The 23,662-nt window shown below is 33.6% G+C and overlaps 1 long non-coding RNA gene across 1 annotated transcript; it reads left to right on the top strand.

Moving 5' to 3' along the window:
* Positions 1 to 1,268: 1,268 nt before the first annotated feature.
* Positions 1,269 to 22,915, top strand: LOC116419860. The gene is made up of 3 exons (XR_004230184.1): positions 1,269 to 1,321; positions 2,849 to 2,918; positions 22,619 to 22,915. It is a non-coding gene; the product is annotated as an uncharacterized LOC116419860 (long non-coding RNA).
* Positions 22,916 to 23,662: the final 747 nt, after the last annotated feature.

The following is a 23,662-nucleotide window of genomic DNA, read 5'->3' as shown; positions in this document are numbered from 1 at the left end:
AAGAGAGAAGTCTGGAAACCATTCTGTGGTTTATGAATTAGGAATTTCAGTGAGTCATGCAGCAGTTGACAAGTTAGGGAAATGTCAACCGACATTGGTTTGTTGAAGACTCAAAGCCAATTTATGCCAAGGCTCCAACAAAAGCTGTGGGCAACAACTTAAAGGCACTTTCTCAGAAAACTTTTCATCTTGGGTGTCATGTGAATTGAGGAATCTGCTGCTATTGGCAAAAAGTCTTTTAGAGTTATAAAAATCTTAGACCATTTGCTTTCATGGTCCTGTTATCCATAAGGAAACCAAAGGTGGTATAAGGCAGAAGAAATGAGGGAAATTACCTTAACTCTTGCATGCTCAGTATTTCCTAAGCATTGTCTAAGCAGCATAGTTTGTAAAAGGCAATTTGTTATTATTATTTTTTTATTATTGGAGTGGATAGAGTGGTAGACTTAGAGTGAAGAACCGACTTCAAGTCTTGCTGCAGGCTTATGCTGTCTATATTACTTTTGGCAAATAATTGAACTTCTTTGGGCCTCAATTTTCACATCTTTAGAATGCAATCCTTTCTATTCCAAATATATGATTCTATGATCCACGCCCACTTTACCACCTATATATAAATTGTCACAAACTAGAATTTCTTGACTGGCCATCAAGTAATAACAACTTAGAGACTTTTTACCACTTGGAATTCCACTGATTTGCCCAGATGGTTCTGCCCAATAAATATTAATGTGCTGATTCACAGAGTCATAACTAGCAATTTTGGTGCTCAAGACAAATAGCAAGAAATACACTCTACTCCATTCCAAAGCACCTTCAAAAAAGAAATTTGTTTTGTGTTATGGAGAATACTGGAAAAGTAGGTTCTGTAGTGGTCTCCATAGAATACTTACCTTCCTTCAAAATATAGCTCAGGTGCAACCTGTCAAAACCTTTCCTGATCCCTTCAGGTATAAATACTTTCTTCCTTTGAAAATTACTCAGTATCATGTTGTCTTTCTTTATATGTGTGAATGCTGTGTCCTCTGGCAGGAAAGTAATGTACATATGGTCAAAAACTAATTTTTTTCTTTAAATCCCCATGCCTAGAAAAGTGCTTTGCACAAAAAAGTATTTAATAAATATTTGTTCTGCAACTTAACTGAATTGGGAAAGACCTCAGGAGACCAACAGATGAGAGGGAGAGATACAGGAACCCCAGAATACCAAAGGCCATTATGGGGTCACTGCCAGGTGAATGAAGCAATATGGAGCATTCTAGGGAAGAACTCACCTGAGACATACTCACTGAGGGTTGTATGAGAAGAAAGAACACCATCTGGTAACTGCTCATTTTAATTAGTTATTCTTGCTGACTTGATGCAAAGTTTAATGTTTTTTTATTCCTTTTTTTCCCCTTGCTGCTAAAAAGGAGACAATGTGGTACTGAGGGAATGATAATGACTCTGGAGGCAGAAATCTTGAGTTCATATCCAATCCCTTATGTTTGCTACCTGGGTAACCCTAATCTTCCAAATTTTAGTTCTCTAAGGTATAGTTCCATTCTCCATGTTCTAGTTTTATGTCATTTTCCACAGCCATTACCCCTTCATTTTAAACTTTCAGCAAATGACTCAGGATATATATATATATATATATATATATATATATATATATATATATATATATGGCTTGTTCATTATGAGGATATAATCTGTCTTTGAATACAGTTTTAAAGAAAATATAACATTGTAAAGACAGGAACAGTTTTTAGTGATATCTGTTGGAGTGCTTAGCAAATTAGAGATGCTGAGGGAGAGATGGGTGTGGAAAAAAAAAAAGCTTCACTCATTAAAAGGAAAGGTTGTTGTTGAGTCTGACTTTACATGACTACATTTAGAGTTTTCTTAGAAAAGATATCTATTGGCAAATGGTTTGCCATTTTCTTCTCCATTTTATAGATGAGGAAGCTGAGGTGACCAGGGTTAACTGGCTTGTCCAGAGTCACACAGTAATTATCTGAAACCAGATTTGAACTTGAATGAAAATGAGTCTTCTTGACTCCAGGCTTGGAATGCCTCACTTAGAAAAGGGAAAGTTCAAAGATAATCAAATTAATTTGTGCTAATGTATGTTCTGCTGCCCTCAACAAGATGCTGTGTGTAGTGTCTCTCTATAATTCTTATTTAAGAAAGATTCCTATCTTTTTTTCTTGACTGAACCTTATCAAGATCACAATGGTTTTCTCCCTTCAGAACCAGGCTACAGCAGCAGCTGTTCTAGGCAAAGTCCTGGTTAGCCCTATAAATCAAGAGAATGAAGGATGATCTCAGAGCACTTAAAGGCTTTTTTTTTTTTTTTTTTTTGTTGAGATAATACAAATGTTGATGGAAATGGAAGGTACTGAAGTAATGTAGTTACCATTTCTACCTTATTAAATTCAACTATGTGGTTAAAAACAATTCATAAAAAAAGAACAAAACTTGCCGCATTCTACATTTAATGGTGGGCTGGGGGGGTGGGGTTGCAAAGTACTGATATCACTTCTGCATTCAATGGGTGGGTTGTTTAAAGTGACCAATGAAGTTGGAAGAACTTGAAGTCAGTATTTGGAAGCATTATCAATATTTAGCAAGTGGAAGAACACATTGTGCCTTGAAATTCAACAGGAATAAGTATTAAGTAACAAACAGGAAAAACAAACACCAAAACAAGATCAGAGAAGACTTACCAAGGATGAACTCCAGCTCAGGATCAGAAATAGGTCACTTAACAATCAGTTGTCTTGGTATGGTTAGAGCTGGTTCCAGAACATCTCTGGTTAGATACTCTACCTGATACTCTACATAATTTGGTTCTTTGTCCTTAGGTAAGTCCCAGAAGCTACCAGAGAGTTCAGTGCTTCAAGTATTTCTTCATATCTCATCAGTATGATCCAGGTATCTAACTAGCTCATACTCTATTTTCTATGTGTTTATTTTTCTCAAGTTGGAGAGGTACTAGTGCTCCACAGGGAAGATTTATTGCATCACAATTCCTAATTCCTGGAAAAAACTCTGTTTTTCCCTAAGCTTAAATTTCACTGTTAATCTTTCCAGCTGAAAAAAAATCCTCTTACCTCAACATGAGTGCTCCCACCTTTATTTATGCTTTTCTCAAATTCCCTTTCTTCCCACTATCTCCCAACTTGTAATCAAAGTATATCATGGATTGGCAACTATTACTATTGTCTAATGTATCTGTAAATCTGATAGATTTAGAACTAGAGTATCTAGTTTGAAAATAAAGGTGTGCTACCTGCTATCCATCTATCTTAATTTTAGAATTAAGGGAATGGTATAAATCAGGGGTTCTTAAACTTCTTTTCTGTCATAGGTCTTTTGGTAGTTCAGTAAAACCAATGAACCCTATTTCAAAATAATGGCTTAAAATGCATAAAATAAAATATAAAGAATTATAAATGAAACTAGTTATATTGAAATTCAGTTACTAAAATGTTAAAAACCCAAACAAAATACTTAACAGACTCCAGATTCAGATTCCCTGGTCTAGATAACCTTTACAATCTCTACCACTCTAATTTCTATGATCCTGGATTTTCCTTCCAAGCATAAGATTTTCTTTGACTTAACCAGATTCTGGGTTGGTGCCTAAAACTAGTTTGTGACTTTCCTGAAAGTGTGAGGGAAATCATTCTTTCTTGCAGCTTCCTGGCCAATTTCCCTTACTCAGAAAAACATATTCCTATCTCAGCTCATAGGTAAGCTGTTGCCGGGTGCCTTATGCTTGATTCATTTTGCCTTCACTGTAACTACATTACCATAGTATTACTTTTGCTAAAAGCATTTGGGAATAACTTGAGTGTGAAAGGTGCAATATAAAACCCAATATTATTTTATCTAGGAATACCACTGATTGCAATTTTGCAGAAAACAAATGTCCAGCAGTTATATCAAATAGGGGGGAAGCCAAAAGTTGGATAGGTTTGTTGGGGAAAGAAAACCCTCAGAAGTGGTTAAAAATAGAGCAACTTCCAAATTCACTGATATAATGCAATATGATAGCCCCACTCACCCAATTACAGGCAACTTTTCTTTTACAAGCCACCAATTATTTACTGAAGCTGTGAAAACCAGCTCAGCTATTCAGAAGAAGCCATGGCCCTGGAGTATTTCTCTCAACAATAAAATAAGGGGAGCATCCATTTTGGGTGCTATTAGTTAAGCCACAGCTGTATTTAATAAACGGGGATATTTAGGATATTCAATTTGGTATGGATGACAAACCCAGGAAGGCTTATTTAACATGGGGCCATAGCCAGAGACAACAGAGATAATCACCAGAGAGAGATCTATTTCATTCATGTTCCATAGTCTGGGGAAAATGTTCTTTACCGCATGAAGAATTGCTCACAGTCTAAGCTAATTTTTGGGTTGTCAACTAAGTGATCACAATTTTTACTCCATATTTTATTGCTAAAAGACTAAAATACAAAATGTAAGGGATCTACATATATTGAGAAAGAAAAAATAAAGAAGAGATAATCAAGAGTAGGAGAAAAGCAAATAAGGAAAAGAGAGAAGAAAATCAGTAAACATTTATTAAGAACACAGTAAGTGCTATATATTTAATACATAGCACTTACTTTGTTCTAGGCACTGTATTAAGGATTGGGGATACAAAAAGTGTTAAAAATGGGTACTTATCCTTAAGACTTTACAATTTATTATTTTTTTTGGGAGAAACAAAAAACAAAATGTGCAAATGACCTACATACTACATAAATATATAAATAAGATAAAGAAGGCACTAGTTAAGAAGTGTTGAAAAAGATTTCCTGTCTATACCATTTTAATTGGGACTTAATGGGAGCCAGAAGGTAGGGGGAGCATCAGAGAAAAGTTTAGGAATGAGATCTGGAGTGTCTTATTCATGAAAACTATTCAAACTAGTTTTAGGCACCAACCCAGAATCTGGCTAAGTCAAAGAAAATCTTATGCTTGGAAGGAAAATCCAGGATCATAGAAATTAGAGTGGTAGAGATTGTAAAGGTTATCTAGACCAGGGCTTATTCTTAAGCCACCGGGCTGATGTCATGGATTAAAGAGTATGTGACAGGGAATAAAATGTTTAAAGACTAGACATGTAGGCACGAGTCAGGTTATGAAGGGCTCTCAGGACCAAATAGAGGATTTTGTATTTGACTCTGGAGAAAAGAAAAGGCAAGCAATTAGTAAATTAGAATTTACTAGATGCTTATTATGTGCCAGGTATTGTGCTAGGCCCTAAGGGTAGAAAGGTAGAAGGCAAAATCATGGTACCTCTTCAGTGGGGTAATCATAAGGAACATTAAATGTTTTTACAGTGAAAATGGGAAGTCATCTCTGAGGATGACACTGGAGAGAAGGAAGATAAGATTGGGAAAGATCTTTTAAAGAAGCTAAAATCTGAGCTGAGTCTTGAAAGAAACCAAGAAAAGTGGAAGATGGAGGGGTGAGAGAGGAACACTCTAGATATGGGGGGCAGTCAGTGAAAAGATGGCATATCCTGTGCCAGTAACAAATGGGTCAGTGTCACCAGAGAATGTATATACATACATACATATATGTATGTATGTATATACATTCTCTGGCACTATATATATTTATACACATGTATGTGTGTATACACACACACACACACACACACATATATATATATAGTGCCAGAGAATATATAAAGAGCAGTAAAATGTGAGGAGACTGGAATGCTAGTAAGAGGCAGGGGGAAGAAATAAGCATTTTCATTTCTGCTATAAAGCAGATTCCAGGACTTTAACATCATGTTTGTCTTGGTCTAGAAGCATCTTTGCTTTTATTGATTCCATTTGTGTACAATAAGTTATTGGAAAGGTTTGCCTGAATGAAATTGAAGTATAATGTTTTTTGTTGCCAGTTTCCTTTATGTCTAAAGTAAATAGATATATAAATAATAACAAAACATAGCCTTGTGGAGATTCATAGGATTCCAGTTTTAATGATAGATAAGAATGATTTGTAATTAGTATCTACAAAAGTTGTACAAAGAATTGTTGCTATAAAACTTGAAAAAAATTCTTATTTCAATCTTAAACATGTTTGCCTATTAATTTATGCAACAAGGGATATTTCAGCCCACTCATTGAATTACTACAATATTATTATGAATATCATTAATATTGAGCTGAAGTGAGTTTTCTAGTCCTGTAATTCTTGTCTCTATTAGGTAGAGAGAAAAATTGTTCAGTGGAAAAACAGTTGGATTTGGAGTCAGAATCTAGGTTGGTATCTGACTCTTTGATTCATTACCTTTGGGACTGTGGGCAAATCATTTCCCCTACTCAGGCCTTATTTGTGAAATGATGAGACTGGACTAGATCTCCATGTCAAGCTGTTAAATCCATTTATTTATGTTCAAGGAGTTGAACAGAATTCCCCAATCAAATTCTTAACTTAACAAGGCAGAAAATTTTTGTTTGGAAATTGGGAAGTTTAAACATCATTTTAAAGAACTTTAAATGCATCTCTTTATAGAGGATATGGTAATGCCCATTGGTATCTCTGATGAAAAGAATAATGATGTCTCCTTATTGTCTCAGCAACAGGAGCTCTTACATAGTTCATGTGAATAGTGTGAGTTCAATGGAAGGAGGTTGCTTATCCAGAAGCCCTAAATGAGTTTCCCTACAAAAATATCCAAATTATCAATAGGTTTCTGTGGGAAGAGGATAATGGTAAAATGTTGGGATGTTGTTAATTTAGCAATGCTAAAATATTTCTCTTCTGCAAAGCATCCAAATCACTAAGAGTCTTTTGGAGAGGTGAATGCATTGGACAATCAAAAAGTAGGAGGGGAGGACAATTGCATTGATTATTTATGAGTTATCACTCATCCACTTATGTGATTTTCCACGTTTTTTTTTTTTTTCTGAGAGTTCCTTGCATTTTCTGCACCATCTACTTGGTGAAATAAAATCTGGCCTGTACCTAATAAATGTATTTGTTATGTTGCTTGCTTGTTTAGGAGTGAGGGACCCTTTCACTTACATCTGTGGAAATAGGCGTAAGCTGTATTCCAAGATTTCCCCAGGGTAAATTCTGGGTGGAGACAACAAGAGCTAGGGCGAGAATTATATTTTTGAGTCAGTCCCCAAAATTGGACCTAGTCCATGTAGGGCCAAAACCAGGAGTAATATGTCATGTGTTTCCATGTTTGCTATTTCATTTTTCTTATTAGCTCTGTGGTAAGGATTCTCAATTTGTGCTCCATTCCCCAAGTTCTTATTTGTCACTCAAGCTCTGCCTTTAACCTTTTGGGTACAAACTATGAATAATTATGTTTTCTCCCCTTTATTCCCCTCTTCCTCCTCCCCTGTATTAGGCAGGCAGATGTACTCTCACCCATGTTATGTGACAAGACCAATTAGTCTATCCCACTATTCAGTGCTCTGTCCCTCCCCTTTCAGCTGCTACCCTCTTGGCACGCCATCTTTTGTAGGAAGCAGGGCCAGGAGCCAAATTTCCAAAAACTGAATTCATTCCATGAATATGTGGGTGCAGATTGCGTGAATATGCTCACAGCCCTGTATGGAACCCGGGACTTTTTCAGACTCCTTTCTCTCATCTGGGTCTCGTGGGTGTCAGGAAATTTCAGTCTAGAAGTTTACTCTGTGAGGAGAAGAAAAATGAATTATGCCTTGGAAGAGAGAAGTTGAGAGGACGGCAAGGGGAGGGTGGTGGGGATGGGGAGCATGAAATGCATGCAGAAGCTCTCATTTTTAACATGGACTGCTAAGTTATTTCCTCTCACCTTTAACACTGTTGCAAAAGGCCCCTCTCTGGCAGGTAAATGTGGCCTGGTGAGTCAAGATGATGGATGGGCAAGCCAAGTACCATTCATAATTCATGTTCGGAGCTATTACACGACAACCAACTGGGTCAACCAGCATCCGAATAGGACCCTCTGGATGGGACGTTAGGACATGGAACAGCTGGCCATACCACTGTTGAGATGATGATGATTATTAAATAGGCTTGCTGGGGCACGCTGGGGGCAGCAGGTGGAGGGAGCAAGGGCAGTTTCCATGTATGTGTTTGAGAATCAAAAAGAAAAGAATCCTTTTAAATCATTCCTTTTTCTTCTCTACAAACAGATCTAGTTAGCTTGGGCATTGTGGGTATGCATGTAATCTCATCCCCCGCTTTTAAAACAACAAAACAGTTAAAGAAAGGAAAGAATATTCTTGTTGACTGCATGGAGATTCTGGTGATTTATGGAGCCGGCAGTTAACACCTTTAAAATCCCAATAGAAATAAAGATTTTTAAATTGTTATAGGCTAAACCAATCTCATCTCAGTTGATCTAAGACAAAGCAAGGTTATCTTTCTGGGTGAATAGCTGAAAGTGTGCCCTGCATTTTCTTAACATACTATCTTTACCAGAAAGGAGCCAGGAGTAAAAGGAGCAAATTCAGTCCCTGGTAGAAGTGTTTTCTGGGGGTTGAGATTATTTATTCTTCTTTTTGGGGGGTTGTAAGCACAGAGGGGCTCATTGGGGTTAATAGAACTTTTTTTTTGTTTTGTTTTTTTCGGCTCTATACCATCTATTCAAAGTGGGGGGGAAGGGAATAAGAGAGAGGAAGAAAGGAAGGAAGAAGAGAGAGGTTAGGAGGAGATAAAAGATTTATTTTAAAACTAAACCTGTGAATTCATTATTTTATGCAGCACCTGATGAGGAAAATCTCTCTACCATTATAGTAGTCTCCTGCTCCATAATTTAGGGTTTAAAAGAATTTCTTTTCTGAACATAAATATTGCCTTGTAAAAATCTTTTAAAAGTCCTTGATCTCACTAGGAAATTGAGGGGAAGCCTAATGTCATTTCTTTAATTCTGATTGCCTTGATCACTATAGATGTCCTCTGTAACTACATGAATGAAACACCCTAGACAATGGCATTACTGGTTCTAACATTATGGCGTTTGAAGCCCTTGGATTGGTCAATTCTAGGAAAATATAGCTAGTGGGGAAATGAATCCAATATTCTCTGAGCAATTTGTACATTTAGAGATAATTTCAGATTATAATATATAATATTAATTATATAATAATGATTATTATATATAATTAACAATAATTATATACAATAAATATATAATGATTAATAATAATATAACATTCATTATATAACATATAATATTCATTATAATATATGAATATAATATTCAGATTATAAAAGCTATCTATATTGGCATTTTGATGCTGCTTTCATAATAAATTTCCTAGGACCTTACTCTATTTTAACACATAAAGAAAATGTAAAAAACCTACATGTTGCTGTATCTAGGTCTGGTATGTGCTTAATTAATGATAGAGAGTTTGAGAGAGAAACTATCTCACTTCTGTCATCTAAGAAGGGAAAAGAGAGTTATACAGTGTGCTGCAGAATGTGTGTGCCATTCGAGTTTCTGCCATAGTGAAGTAGTTCTTCTCCATAATCAAAATGCAGGTTTAGAAGAGAAGGTAAAAATAACCAGATGATCAATGCTATTCCTTCCAGATTCTTAGGGAGAACTGAGTGTTCATTAAAAAGCAAAACAAAATAACAAAAAAACTGAAAAGGGAGACTCTCTTATGTCAAATTATGGAATGGTGAGAGAATTTGATTCAGAAGAGAAAATAAAGGAGACCACCAAAACCTTGGCCTTAAGTAATGTTTATAAAAGTCTTTCCATTGAAGAACACCCTTTAAGGAAGAAGCAGTTAATTGTGCTCCAAGAAAAGTTAATGAAGAGTCATAAGAGAGCTCATGTAAGTACCTTTGTTAGTGGAAAAGGGGGCAAGTAGTTATGGATGCCTATTACTTGCTGAAGAGGAATCAAAAGAACTTTGGTAATGTAAACATTGAGAAAAGAGATGTCTACTATTTTTGGGATATATATTCATAATGTGATTGAGTACCTTCCAAATTTATTAAACCTGATGACCACTTCTTACTTTTGCTACTTCACATGGGGATAAATGATAGTGACAGAAAGAAGGTAGGAAGTATTACAAGGGATTACATGAACAAGAAGTTTAAATGTTTAAGGGGTGCCAATGGTATTTTTACTATAACTCTAGAATAAAGGTAGGAGCTTTGGGAGAGAACAGATTTCAGAAATGAACAGCTGGTTAAGAATAGACAGTGTTCAAGAATAGGATTTGGATTCCAAAACTGCAATGTATAATAGAGGAAAGTTGGGCTCTTAGCCAGGAATTTAATATACCTAATGAGAGCTGGTAAAATAGATATATATGCCTGGAGTCTTGCAAATCTAATCAAATGGGAGGGTTTTAAACTATAAAGAACTGGAGAGAGAAAAAAAGATGTTAAATAGCAAAGAGAATAGCAGCTACAACATTAGATGAAAAGATAGCAGAAGAGACGTATAAAATATTTCACAGCAGAGAAAACTCAAGAAAGAAGACAATAATGTTGACTTTAACTATGTAGAGAAATGCATAAAATATAGTTAACAAGCAAGGTTACCTAGGGATATTAAAGTGAAGGAGGCAAATTTGGTTTCCTTACTCCCAGCTAAGATACATACACCTAATTGTACCCAGACACTAGTTCTAGGAACATTTTTTACCAATCCAAGTATTCTCTTTTCTCATGTAGAAACTATTAGAGTGTTCATAGAGTGGGAAAACAGGGACACTAATACATTGTTGGTGGAACTGTGAATACATCCAACCATTCTGGAGAGCAATTTGGAACTATGCTCAAAAAATTATCAAACTGTGCATACCCTTTGATCCAGCAGTGTTACTACTGGGCTTATATCCCAAAGACATCTTAAAGGAGGGAAAGGGACTTGTATGTGCATGAATGTTTGTGGCAGCCCTTTTTGTAGTGGCTAGAAACTGGAAACTGAGTGGATGCCCATCAGTTGGAGAATGGCTGAATAAATTGTGGTATATGAATATTATGGAATATTATTGTTCTGTTAGAAATGACCAACAGGATGATTTCAGAAAGGCCTGGAGAGACTTGCACGAATTGATGCTGAGTGAAATGAGCAGGGCCAAGAGATAATTATATAATTCAACAATAATACTAGATGATGACCAGTTCTGATGGACCTGACCATCCTCAGCAATGAGATCAACCAAATCATTTCCAATGGAGCAGTAATGAACTGAACCAGCTACACCCAGCAAAAGAACTCTGGGAGATGACTAAAAACCATTACATACAATTCCCAATCCATATATTTTTGCCCACCTGCATTTTTGATTTCCTTCACAAGCTAATTGTACAATATTTCAGAGTCTGATTCTTTTTGTACAGCAAAATAACGGTTTGGTCATGAATACTTATTGTGTATCTAATTTATATTTTAATATATTTAACGTCTACTGGTCATCCTGCCATCTGGGGGAGGGGGTGGAGGGGTAAGAGGTGAAAAATTGGAACAAGAGGTTTGGCAATTGTCAATGCTGTAAAGTTACCCATACATATAACTTGTAAATAAAAGGCTATTAAATAAAAAAAAGAGTGTTCATATAATGTTTGAAAATCAATGATATCAATATCAAAATCAATATTGAAGTGTGCACATTAAATTTCTACATCTGCCAAGGCTAGGGTTGCTAGTCTTAATGTGCTGAATCTGTCATTGATGACTGCCATTAAGTTGTAGTAAATTCAGTTCTTGGCAATTACATAGAGTTGAAAGGCACCTATCTGCATTCTCAATCACTTTACATCTCCTGAATGAAGTTTACTGAGGAAGAAATCAAAAGGCATGAAATGCACAGCCTGATACTTGAATATCTATACCTGATTATGATCCTCCTCCACCACCATCACCACCACCACCATTGGCAAAAGCATCAATACATTAATTCTTTTAAAAAAGTTACACAAGCCAATACTCATTCTCTATGCTCTGTAAGCATAGGCTATTGTATATTTGACAAACAGTTTTCTATCACAGCTATGCTCTTTATTACAAGTATGAAACAAGCTTTTATAGCTTGATGGGTAATTAATCTCCGCTATAAGAAGCTATGAACTATCTTCAGATTGGAACACTGCTGTCACCTCTTCAAAGTCTTTCTGAAACTTTGTGGATTGAGATTCATAATGGAAATATGGGTCTTCAAGGATAGAATTCATCTAAAAAGAACATAAATGATTAAATATTTGGAGATAGGCAACACAATATATTCAAAAGGATGATGTGTAGACTGATTTCCAGTAGATATAATTTATATTATTTTACTTATCTAATATGGAAGACAGTAAAAAAGGGAAGACTTGGATAAAAGAGGAAAGAAGATCTTGGTAAATACAAATGCCACCACTGCAAATCACAAAGGAGGATAAGAATTTGAAGGACTCCAAATATTCTTGAAGGCTCTCTCTAAGACCGCAGTCAACCTTCTTCCACTTGCAGTTATTTTTCTGTCTTCTCAACATCTTCCTGGCATTTGTCTTGGACTTTATGACACATCTAAGAATAATAAATAATTTATAAGACATAATAATGACCTGGTATGTTTCTGACATATTTAAATTTTTTTTCCCCAATAACTCATTTAATAAACTCTTGAGTTCTTTTTCTTGGAACATTTCACACAACAATGCTTTGTTTTAAGGGTTGTCCATCAATGCATTGTAAAGCACTCATTATGCATTCAAGCCTGCTTTTTGTCCATCTCTCTTTTGCTTCCTTTCCCCACCCCCTTCTTCATTTAAGTGCCATTTTTCTAGGAATAATCTGATTCCCTGAAATGTTAAGTAAAATTACTTGTCTCTCTCTCTCACACAAACACACACACACACACACACACACACACACACACACACCCCTCTTTAACTTTTTGAAACTGGAAGAGAAAATGAAATAATGGAGTGAACTTTCTTTTATCCTGTGTGTTCCATTGTCTTAATCCACATCTTCTTCAAAATCTATGAAAGCTATGGCCAGATTTGCAAATTAGAAAAGAATCAGAGAATTTCAGAAAAAAATGTAACATTTAGGGGAAGGAATTGTGATGAAAGAGATAATCAAGAATGGCACTTTCCCTCATTCTCTACCAACCCATATAAATGAAAAGAACATTTCCCATCTCCCCAATGCAGAAAAAAAAATCAATGACAGGAAGAGGAAAATTGAAAGAACCTGTCACAGGATAATTCTTACAGAAAAACAAAAAGAGGAAGAGGAGCTTCATAATCTTCACTCCATATGCCCCAGCCCATGGCTGACCTTTTTCCTCTTATAATTATATATAATTCACCTTTTTAGTGTCATATCTTCCTCAGCTGCTTCAGGAAAGATTCTATAAACTTCTGCTTTTGGACATCCCAAATACTATAGAAAATGAATTTTAGAAAAAGCTGGAGCCCCAAAATTCTCCTAGGAAAAGAGAATCATAAATACAATCCATTCCTCCTTGACCTTTGAAGTTATTCTCAACACCAGTAGCCAGAGAGATCACAGAAGACACAGCATGTTTTAGGAGAAGAGTACAGCAAGACAAGAATTAGAGAAGAAAGGAAATGGTGATAACAAGTACATTTATAAGGGCTACAATGGAAAAAAAAAAGTTTTTGATAAATCTAAAGCTAAAGACTATTCAACAAAAACTATTCTGAAAATTGGAAAATGATGGTAAAAATTAGGTAGAGGTACTCATCTTATACCATAAACCTTTATAAACTTTAAATGGATAAATGACATAGACATAAAAATTTATATCACAAGCAGTTTAGGAGAACAAGACAAGAAATGACCTTTCACATATATAGATGGGGAAGAGGTCATTATCAAACAAGGAATAGAATAGATCGCTGAAGATAAAATGGGCAATTTTAATTATATAAAGTTCACAACAATTTTTGAAGGAACAAAACTATTGTAATTAGCATTAGATAGGAAATAGGTAACTTGGGGGAAATATTTGTAGCATATTCATATAATAAAAGTCTCATATTAAAGATATATAAGGAATTGATTCAGATTTATAAGAATGAGATATTCTAAAGAGACAAATGGTCAAATGATATGAACAGGCAGTTTCTAATGGAAGAATCCAAATTGTAATTAAGTATATGAAAAAATGCTCCAAATCATTACATAAACGTGAATTAAAGCAACTTTTTGGATTCTTCTACCTCATGACCTTTAGATTGGCAAAAATGGTTAAAAAAAAAAAGAAAAATGACAAGTGTTGGAAGGAAAATTAGAACACATGGGGACAAATCTTAATTTGAGATCGTTTATTTCTATATTTCCTATATTTTTCTCTGAACCTTTATGTTTCTCTCCTCCAGAAAATCACTCCATGCAAAAGAATATTTTTTCAAGAAACTTAAAGAGGAATAGGAAAGAAAATCAGCACAACTTATTTATGCATCCAAAAAATTGAAATTATATGTAATGTTCCATACTTCAGGACCTCTCATATTTGCAAAAATGTGTGTGTATGCATGTATGTGCATGTATGTGCTCATGTTTGTATATACATGGGAAAGAGAAAGAGAATCAGAGACATAAAGAAATGTTTTATGATAAATCTAAGACAGGAACATTAATATCCCATTCTTAGAACTGTGATTTTTTCCCAGCCCTTTTGGAAAATGATTTAGAGCTACTCCCCTAAAGTTTCTATATTCTACTTACATTTTTTACCCAGTGACACTACTACTAGGTTGATGGATAAAAGAAAGAAAAATATTTCAGTAGCTCTTTTCATAGAAGAAAAATCCTGGAAACTAAAGAGGATGTTCACTTGTTGATGAATGTCTAAAAAGTGTTATATTGATGTAATGGAATGTAATTGTATTATAAGAATGATGAAGAAAAATAGGCACACTAATGCATTGTTGGTAGAGTTACGTGATAGTAAAGAATTGGAAATCAAGGCAAAGTTCAATTAAGGAATGGCTGTACGAGTTGTGGTATATAATTGTTATGAAATACCATTGTATTGTAAGAAATGAAGAAGCAGTGGTTTCAGAAAAAAAAATTGGAAATATTTACATAGATTGATGCAAAGTGAAAAGAGTAACTATGAAGACATTATCCACAGCAATAGCAATATTATAAAGATAATCAATTGTAAAAGACTTAGCCACTCTGATCAATATAATGATTTGTAACAGTTCTAACAATTCATGATGGAAAATGCTATTTATTTTCAGAGAGAGAACTGATGAATTTTGACTCTAGATTGAAACAGTTTTTAACTTTATTTTTCTTGCTTTTTGTGGCATGTCTAATATAGAAATAAGATTTCATGTATAATGGATATCATAGTGTTTGTCTTATCAATGGATGGAGAAGGGGCAGAGTAAGTGAGAGAATTTGGAACCTAATTTTTGAAATCAATTGATGTTTGTAAAAAAAAAAAGAATATAATACTCTACCAATAATTTTAAAAAGAATTGATGAGGGGTAGCTAGTTGGTGCAGTGAATAGAACACCAGCCCTGAATACAGAAGGATCTGAGTTCAAATTTTATCTCAGACACTTAACACTTCCTAGCTATATGACTCTGGGCAAGTCACTTAACCCCAATTGCCTTAGCAAAAAAAAAAAAAAAAAAAAAAAAAAAAAAAAAAAAAAAAAAAAAAAAAAAAAAAAAAAAAAAAAAATGATGAAATGGAGAGGTTTAGAAGAAACTGAGAATGTCTATATAAATTAATTTAGTAAGGTAAGTATATTCAGGAGAATAATTTGTTAAATGATTGGAACATTATTTAAAAAAAAAACCTGAAAGACTTTTGAACACTGATCAATACAAAGACAAACTATGATTCCAGAGGACTAGAAATGAAACACGCCATCCATCTCTTTACAGGGAATTAATGGACTTAAAATGAAGAATAAGATTTACATTTTTGAACATAGAGACAATGAAGTACCTTGTTGTGGTTGACTATGGATTTTAGTTTTGAAAATTTTCTTATTTCCCCTTTTTCTTATTTAAGTGAGGAGAGAAAATACTGATTTTAATTGAAAAAAAAAGAGAGACCTTTTTGCATTAAATTTCTCTGATGAAAGTCTCATTTCCAAAACATATAAGGAAATAGAGACATTGCTCTTTTAATTAATGGTTTGAAGATGTGAACAAAAAATTCTTAAGAAATACCAGTTATATGTAGTCACATGAAAAAAAATGCTCCAAATCACTATTAGCAAAATACAAAATGAAGCCATTCTAAAAATTTCACCTCACATTCATAGAATTCATGATGACCAAAAAGGCAAATAATAAATATTTGAAAGCTATACAAAAATGAGAACATTAATATTGGTAGTTGTGAGAATGTACAACCATTCTGGTAGATAATTTGGAATTATATTTATTTTTTTATGATAGCTTTTTATTTTCCAAATACATACAAAGATAGTGTGTTCCAAATTTTTTTCCCTCTCTACCCCCTTCTCCTTTCCCTAGACAGCAAGCAATCCAATATAGAATAAACATGTGCAATTTTTAAAAAATATATTTCCATATGCAAGAAAAATCATATCAAAAGGGGGAAAAACACAAAAAAATACAAGGAAGTAAACAACAATAACAATAACAAAAGTGTAAATATTATGTTATGATCCACATTCAATTACCATAGTCCCCTTTCTGGTGATTGGCTTGAATCACCTCATTGTAAAAAAGAGCCAAGTCCATCACAATTCATCATCACATAATCTTGTTGTATACAATGTTCACTTGGTTCTGCTTACATCACTTAGCATTAATTGATGTAAAACTTTCCAGGATTTTCTGAAATCAGCCTGCTCCCCATTTCTGATAGAACAATAATATTCCATTACATGCACATGGATAACTTATTCAGCCAGACTTCAACTTATGGGCATCCACTCACTGCTAATTTTTTTTGCAATTGTGGGTCCTTTTTCCTTTTTATGATTTCTTTGGTAAATCGAGCCAGTAGAGACATTGCTGTATCAAAGGGTATCACAGTAGTAACCCTTTGGGCATAGTTTTAGAATTATATTTAAAAAGTTACTAAATAATGTGTATCCTTTGACATAGCTATATCACATGGTCTATATCCAAAAGAAATTAAAGAAAGAAGAAAAGGTATTTTATGTACAAAATTGTTGATAGCAGCTCTTTTTATGGAGGCAAAAAAATGAAAATTAAGGGGGAGGATACTTATCAATTGGGAAATGGATGAATAAATTGTGGTATTACTACTGTTAATTACTGCTATGCTGCTCAATACAAAGAAATAAATAGCATGGAAGGACAGAAACTGATACGGAGTGAAGTAAACAGAATCAACAGAATAATCTTTACTATAATATCAACATTATAAAAATGAATTGTTTTGATGACTTTTATAAATTTTCAAAAATTTAAATAAGAAGAAATAGTAGACCAATTTATACAATAAAAACAACAGTTTAAAAAAAAACAACTTTGAAAAGTCTAAGAACTTTTTTGAATACAGTGACAATTCATGTTTTGATAGAAGAATGAAACATTATTCATTATAGAGAATCAGTGAGGTTAGCATATAAAATGAGTTTAGCATATATTACAATTGAGCAAATTTTATTTCAATTGACTATGTATATTTATTACAAGGAATTTGTTTTACTTTCTTTTCTTTTTCAGTGAAGCATGGGCAAGATTTCTGTTCTTTTTTTTTTTAAGAGAGAGAAAGACAGAGAGAGAGACAAAGAGACAGAGAGAGAAGTACAAATATAAAAGGTTGCATGTACTTTTAACTAACATCATATTATTACTTTCTCTAATTTTTTTGTTATAAAAAACCTATCAATAAAGTGAAAATAATGATATTTGTATAAAAAAAGCACATTAGGGTTTTTTTTTTTTTAAATGAAGCTGAGTTTTTAAAAAAAAGAAATAAAAGAACAGATAACCAAAAAAGGGGAGAAAAGGATAGGATGAATTTTCAGGAGAGGAAATTATGAATTATCAGCCTCTAAAATCATAATTTTATAAAGGCAAATCTGTTACATCAAAGAAAGTACATATTTTCAAATATTAAAATATTCAATCCTTCCCAAGAAATAGGGATTTTAAGTAATTCAGTCTTAGAAAAAGAAATTAAGCTAGCCATATGCAAATTGCTAAGGAAAAAAAATACTGAGTCACATGGATTTACAAATTCTATAAAGCACTTAAAGAGCAGTTCTAAAAAATGGAGGCAAAAGGCATTTGAAAAATACCTTTTATGAGATAAATATGATGTTGATACCCCAAACCGGAAGTGGCAGAACAGAGAAAGAGATATGTAGACAAATTCCAAATTCCAAGAGATATATAGACAATTCCAAGTTGATATGAAAATTTTAAATATTATCATCTTGAGAAGAATAGTGGTATATATAAAGTAGTCCATGAGAGATAAAATGGATTCATAATAAGCTTGCAAAGGTGATGCAACATGAGTAAAACAATTAATATAACTAATGTAAGTAACAAAAATGACAAAATCACGATTTCAACAACAGTTAAAGTTTATGGAAAATATAGCATTCATTAAAAATCAACAGAAGGATGATTCAAGGATATACTGAAATGACCCTTCCTTAATATCAACAATTTATATCTTAATTCTTGCCATTATTTAAAGGGAAGAAAATAGAAACTTTTCAACATTAATAAAGGTAAATTGTTCCTTTTCAATTTTACTTTTAAAAATTTTAGAAGTGAAAGTTATAGCCATAAGATAAAATCAAAGGCATGCAAAATCAATAAACAGGAGATGAAATTATCTCTATTTCCAAGGGAAATAATAATGTTAGAAAAGAAATTAATTGAAATAAATTATTTTTAAAACTCCCAGTAAGATAGTTTTCAAATATAAAATATTTTTTAAATTTGGAAGAAATGATGTGAAATTTCAAATAAATAACTATTTTAAAATGTTGAGGAGATAATCTATCAAGGTTTGGAGATGATTTATAAAAACATATCCATAGAACATTTAAAGAAATAAAAAGGGGACAAAAATAATTAGAGAAATGTTAAGTTTTCAGGTTTGTTTCATAGCAAAATGATGCTGCTATTTAGCAGATTTATTTTTACACCAATATAATTAACTGAGAGATAATTTGAAACTAGAAAAATTATGCCAAAACTTATTTTAAAGAATAAAAAGTCTACATTTCAAAAAGTAGTGAGAAAAAGTAAATGAACAATTTATAGCTCTATCAGTTCTCAAACTACATTGTAAAGTAGTCATCATTATAACCATTTGGTTTTTCTTAAAAGATAGAAAAGAAGATCATTAAATCATGTCAAAATAAATAAAAAATACAAGCAATTGAATATGGTAGTAACCCTGTTTTGTCAAAATCCAAGAACATAAATTAAAAAAAAATAGATTCTGCCACTTACTGGCTAGGTGATTTTGAGCAAAGCACTGAGCTTCTCCAGATCTTGGCTTGTTTTTCATTTATTTCAGTCATTTCTCTTTGTTGACCCCATTTTGGCTTTTCTTCGCATAATTCCTGGGGTTATTTGTTATTTTCTTGTCTAACTCATTTTACTAATGAGGAAACTGAAATAAACTGTGTTAAGTGATTTGCTCAGGGTAATAGAGCTAGTCAATGTTTAAGGCTAAATTTGAACTCATATTTTCTTGATTCCAGACCTAGTATTCTATTCATTATACCACTTAGCTGACACAGACATCTAAAAATGAGGAGACTAGTAGATCTCTAATGTCCATTCTGCATCTAAATCTATACCATTATGATTCCAGGATTTTTTTTCTTTTTAACCAGAACTACAGGGAAAATTGAAAAGTAGTTTGGCATAAAATATGTTCAGGTCAATAATTATATCATTTTAGCACAATAAATAGAAAAGGAGAAGATATTGGAAGAAAGGAACCCTAACAATTAAGTCTTGGGAGAGAATTCTTAACCACACAAGGAATAGAGAGGAATCATAAAACAAAATAGATGACTATTACAGGAACCTACTAGAATTATGATGAGGGTTAAATGGAGACAGTATGAACAAAATGAGAGATTTAAAATAAATTATTGTTGTTAGGAACAGAAATCTTAAAGGTATAATGAACTTCAAGTATATCCAAAGACAAATTCTTTCTAACCTCATATTTTAGAGCAACTTACCTGTCCTTCAACTAAATGTTTTGCCTTCTTAATTGGTCTCCCTGCCTTTTCTCTCCACATTTCATTCCATTCTATATACTGCTTCCAAAGTAATTTTTCTTAAGTGCAGATACATACACATAACTCCTACTCAACAAGCTCTACTAGTGACTTTTTAGCGTGGGATTCATATAAAGGAACAAAACAGAATTAAGAAGAAATTTAGAAGGTAGTTTACTTCCCTTGGACCATGAGAAATAACATGGTATAGGACAATGGTTCCAAACTTTTTGTTGTCAGGATCCCTTTACACTCTTAAAAATTATTAAGAACTCCCCAAAGAGCTTTTATATATGTAGGTTAAATCTATGAATATTTATCATATTAGAATTTACATGTGTTAGCTTTATTAAGAAAATAGCTTTGAAATTATGAATACCCTGACAGAATCTTAGAAATCCCTTGGGTTTCCCAGGCTATACTATGAGAACTGCTAATTTAGTAAACAGGATACAGGACTTGGAGCCAGAAATACCTGAATTAAAATCCTATGTCAATACTTATGAGTTTTATGATATTGGGCAAGCTACATAACTTTTCTGTGACTCAATTTCTCATTTGGGCAAGTCACATAAAATTCTTTGTACCTCATTTTTTTTTACTGATAATTTAATAGGGTTAGATTTTATGCCTTTCTAATGCCCTATTCAGCTAAAAATCTATGCTCCCATTACTTTTTAGAGCTTCTTTGAAAACAATATTGAGACTTGTATGGGCAACTCCATAGTAAGTGATATACTGCAGGAAGAATCCTTGGGAAACCACTCAGCTAGAGCATCCTAAGAAAGAAACAAACAGAACCATGAGTGTATTGTGCTACTCTACTCTGAACATTTCCTTTAATTTGCTATTTTTTATTGTATAGTTTACTGTTAACAACATTTAATTGTCACATACCCAATAGTAATCGGATGCTTTAAGTTTTGCAAAGCATTTTATATGAAAACGTATGTGAAGTAAAGACTATGGACAATATTATTCTCATTTGGTAGACGAGAAAAACGAGGTTGAAAGAGTTCAAAAACTTTACTCAAGACTATTCAGTTGATAAGTGTTGATAAGTTGAATTTGAACCCAGCTATATATGACTAGCACTTTCTGCATTAATCCAAATTGCTTCTTGTTCAGTTGTGTTAGTCCTGTGTGATGTATGTGACCCCATTTCGAATTTTGTTGGCAAAGATCTAGAATAGTGTGCCCTTTTTTCTTCAGCTCATTTTTATGGATGAAAAAACTGAAGCAAACCAGGTTAAAGTGACTTTTGCAGAGACATACAGCTAGTAAGTATCAGAGGCTTGTTCTGAACATGAAGATGAATCCTTCTGACTCCAGTTTTAACACTCTATTCATTGTACTACTGCTGCCCCTATTCTGTTGGTATTAAGAGCTATTGATGGTCTTTGGAGATTTACCTCCCCAAAGCAGTATTTTAGGAAGTGTTATGTAGAATATAGGATAAATTAGAAAGGGAAAAGGCTAAAGGAAGGAAGGGAGTAAGTTAGAAAACAAGTGCCATAATCCATACAATCAAAACTGAAAAATGAATTTATGAATTTTCATAAGGGTTTTATGAATAATTTTCATACTAGAATGACAAACTTGCAATCCTAAGATAAACAAGCTTAATATTCAATCTCTAAAAGATAACTATTATTTATAAGCCAATATGAGAAGAAAATGCTAACTTTGGGGAGAGGTACACTTTCCACATTTGGGGCTGATAGTTGTAGGTCCTTGGAAAAAACTTATTAGCTTGGTGAATTTAATCTCTATCTTTGAAAAATGAAGGTCGTTGGTCCAGAATTTCTTCAGATGATTTATACCTTTCTCATCCATTCCAACACATTTCTTCCTCCCAACTGATATTTAAAGAATGATTATTAGACTTAATCATTGCTTCAGGCATCTACTTGATTTAATACTTAGAGATACAAGTTTTACTGATCATTTTTTAATTTCTTGTACACCAGGTATTACATGCTTTTCCTTTATTCTGGAATCAATTACTCTGAAACCTTGGAGGAAGATGGATATCAGAGTGTTTTCTTTCCCCTTAGTCAATAGTGTTTCTGCTGTTTATTGGTTGTGGGTCTTAACAGACTTTCATATTTATTTCATGTATGTTTAGGTTCTAAAATGTAATTCTGAGAAGAGTAACCTTGTTCTTGATGTTATCCAATCCCTACTTCACATATTCTTGGTATATGGATAAACTAACTTTTATATTAATCTAGTCTACAGAGGTAATATATTTGAGAAAAAGCCAATGCATCTTTAAGGATAGTGGGGTGAGGAAGATTTAAGTTCTAATTCCAGAGTTTTCATTATTATTGATGATAAATGATGCAAAGCAGAAAAAATATTATTTTTTTCAGATGTGCTTTACATTTGACTGTTGGGAATACAAATGTTGACAATGTTCCTCTTTTCCTCCATTCAGATATGTGGGTAGTGTCAGCTCCAGCCAAGGACTGTGGGTGAGAATCAATTATAGAACTGCTGGGACAGAAGAAAGGTATGAGCATCAGTGATAGACCAGATCAAAGTAGTGGTTCGTTTGAGATCAAAGAATCAGCTACATCTAAGCAAGAAATAAAGATGGGTCAGAGGCGGCATTTGGAACTAGCTTGACAAAAACTAAGAACTTAGGTCAGCAGGCCAACAGCATTGAGATTTATAGATGTAGGTAAAGTTAAAACTTGTATTTAGATTTTCTTAGTTGAATCATCTTTTTAAACTTTAGCCATTCTGCTTAGCCATATGTTAGTAATAAATGTTTAGCACTTACTGTCTTCCAGGTACTATGTTAAGTGCTTTATAATATGCAGATGCTATTTTTGTTATCCCCATTTTATAGATGAGGAAATGGAGGCAAATGGGGCACACGTGATTTGTCACAAAGCTAGTAAATGTCTGTGGGTGGATCTGAACTCAGGTATTCCTGACTCCAAAATGGCACTCTATTATTGTATGACTTAAATGCCAATGACCTATGATATCCTTCCTATGGGGACTCCCAGTGTGGGATCTTCCTCTCAGAGACTGGAACCTCTCTAAAAATCTATAGCCTTAGAGACTTCTTGGAGCCTCCAAGGGCTGAAATGATTTGCCAGTGTTCAAACAGCTAGTGTGAGGGTCTCACACCTCGAACCCAAGTCTTCCTGACTCCATATTTAATATTCTATCTATTCTACTATACTAATTCTCAATTGTTCTAGTAATGGATCAACATGACAGCCCAGGGCTCAGCTCATAGGAGGTACATAGTGAATATTTGTTGAACTAATGAATAAATGTCAAGTCTCTGCTTCTGGGAATTCATCTGTACTACTTGCTCCAATGAGACCAAGTCAGTGGCAGTATACCAAATGCTGAAAACACCTTGGTGATATCCATCAATCTCCATAGTTTTCTTTTCAGTAGTTTTGCATTTTACTGGTTTCCCACAAAGTGAAATAACATAGGCTGTACAGAAGATTATCTC

The sequence above is a fragment of the Sarcophilus harrisii genome, chromosome 6 (genome assembly GCF_902635505.1).
Source record: "Sarcophilus harrisii chromosome 6, mSarHar1.11, whole genome shotgun sequence".
Lineage (NCBI taxonomy): Eukaryota > Metazoa > Chordata > Mammalia > Dasyuromorphia > Dasyuridae > Sarcophilus > Sarcophilus harrisii.
This window is presented reverse-complemented; position numbering and strand designations above follow the sequence as displayed.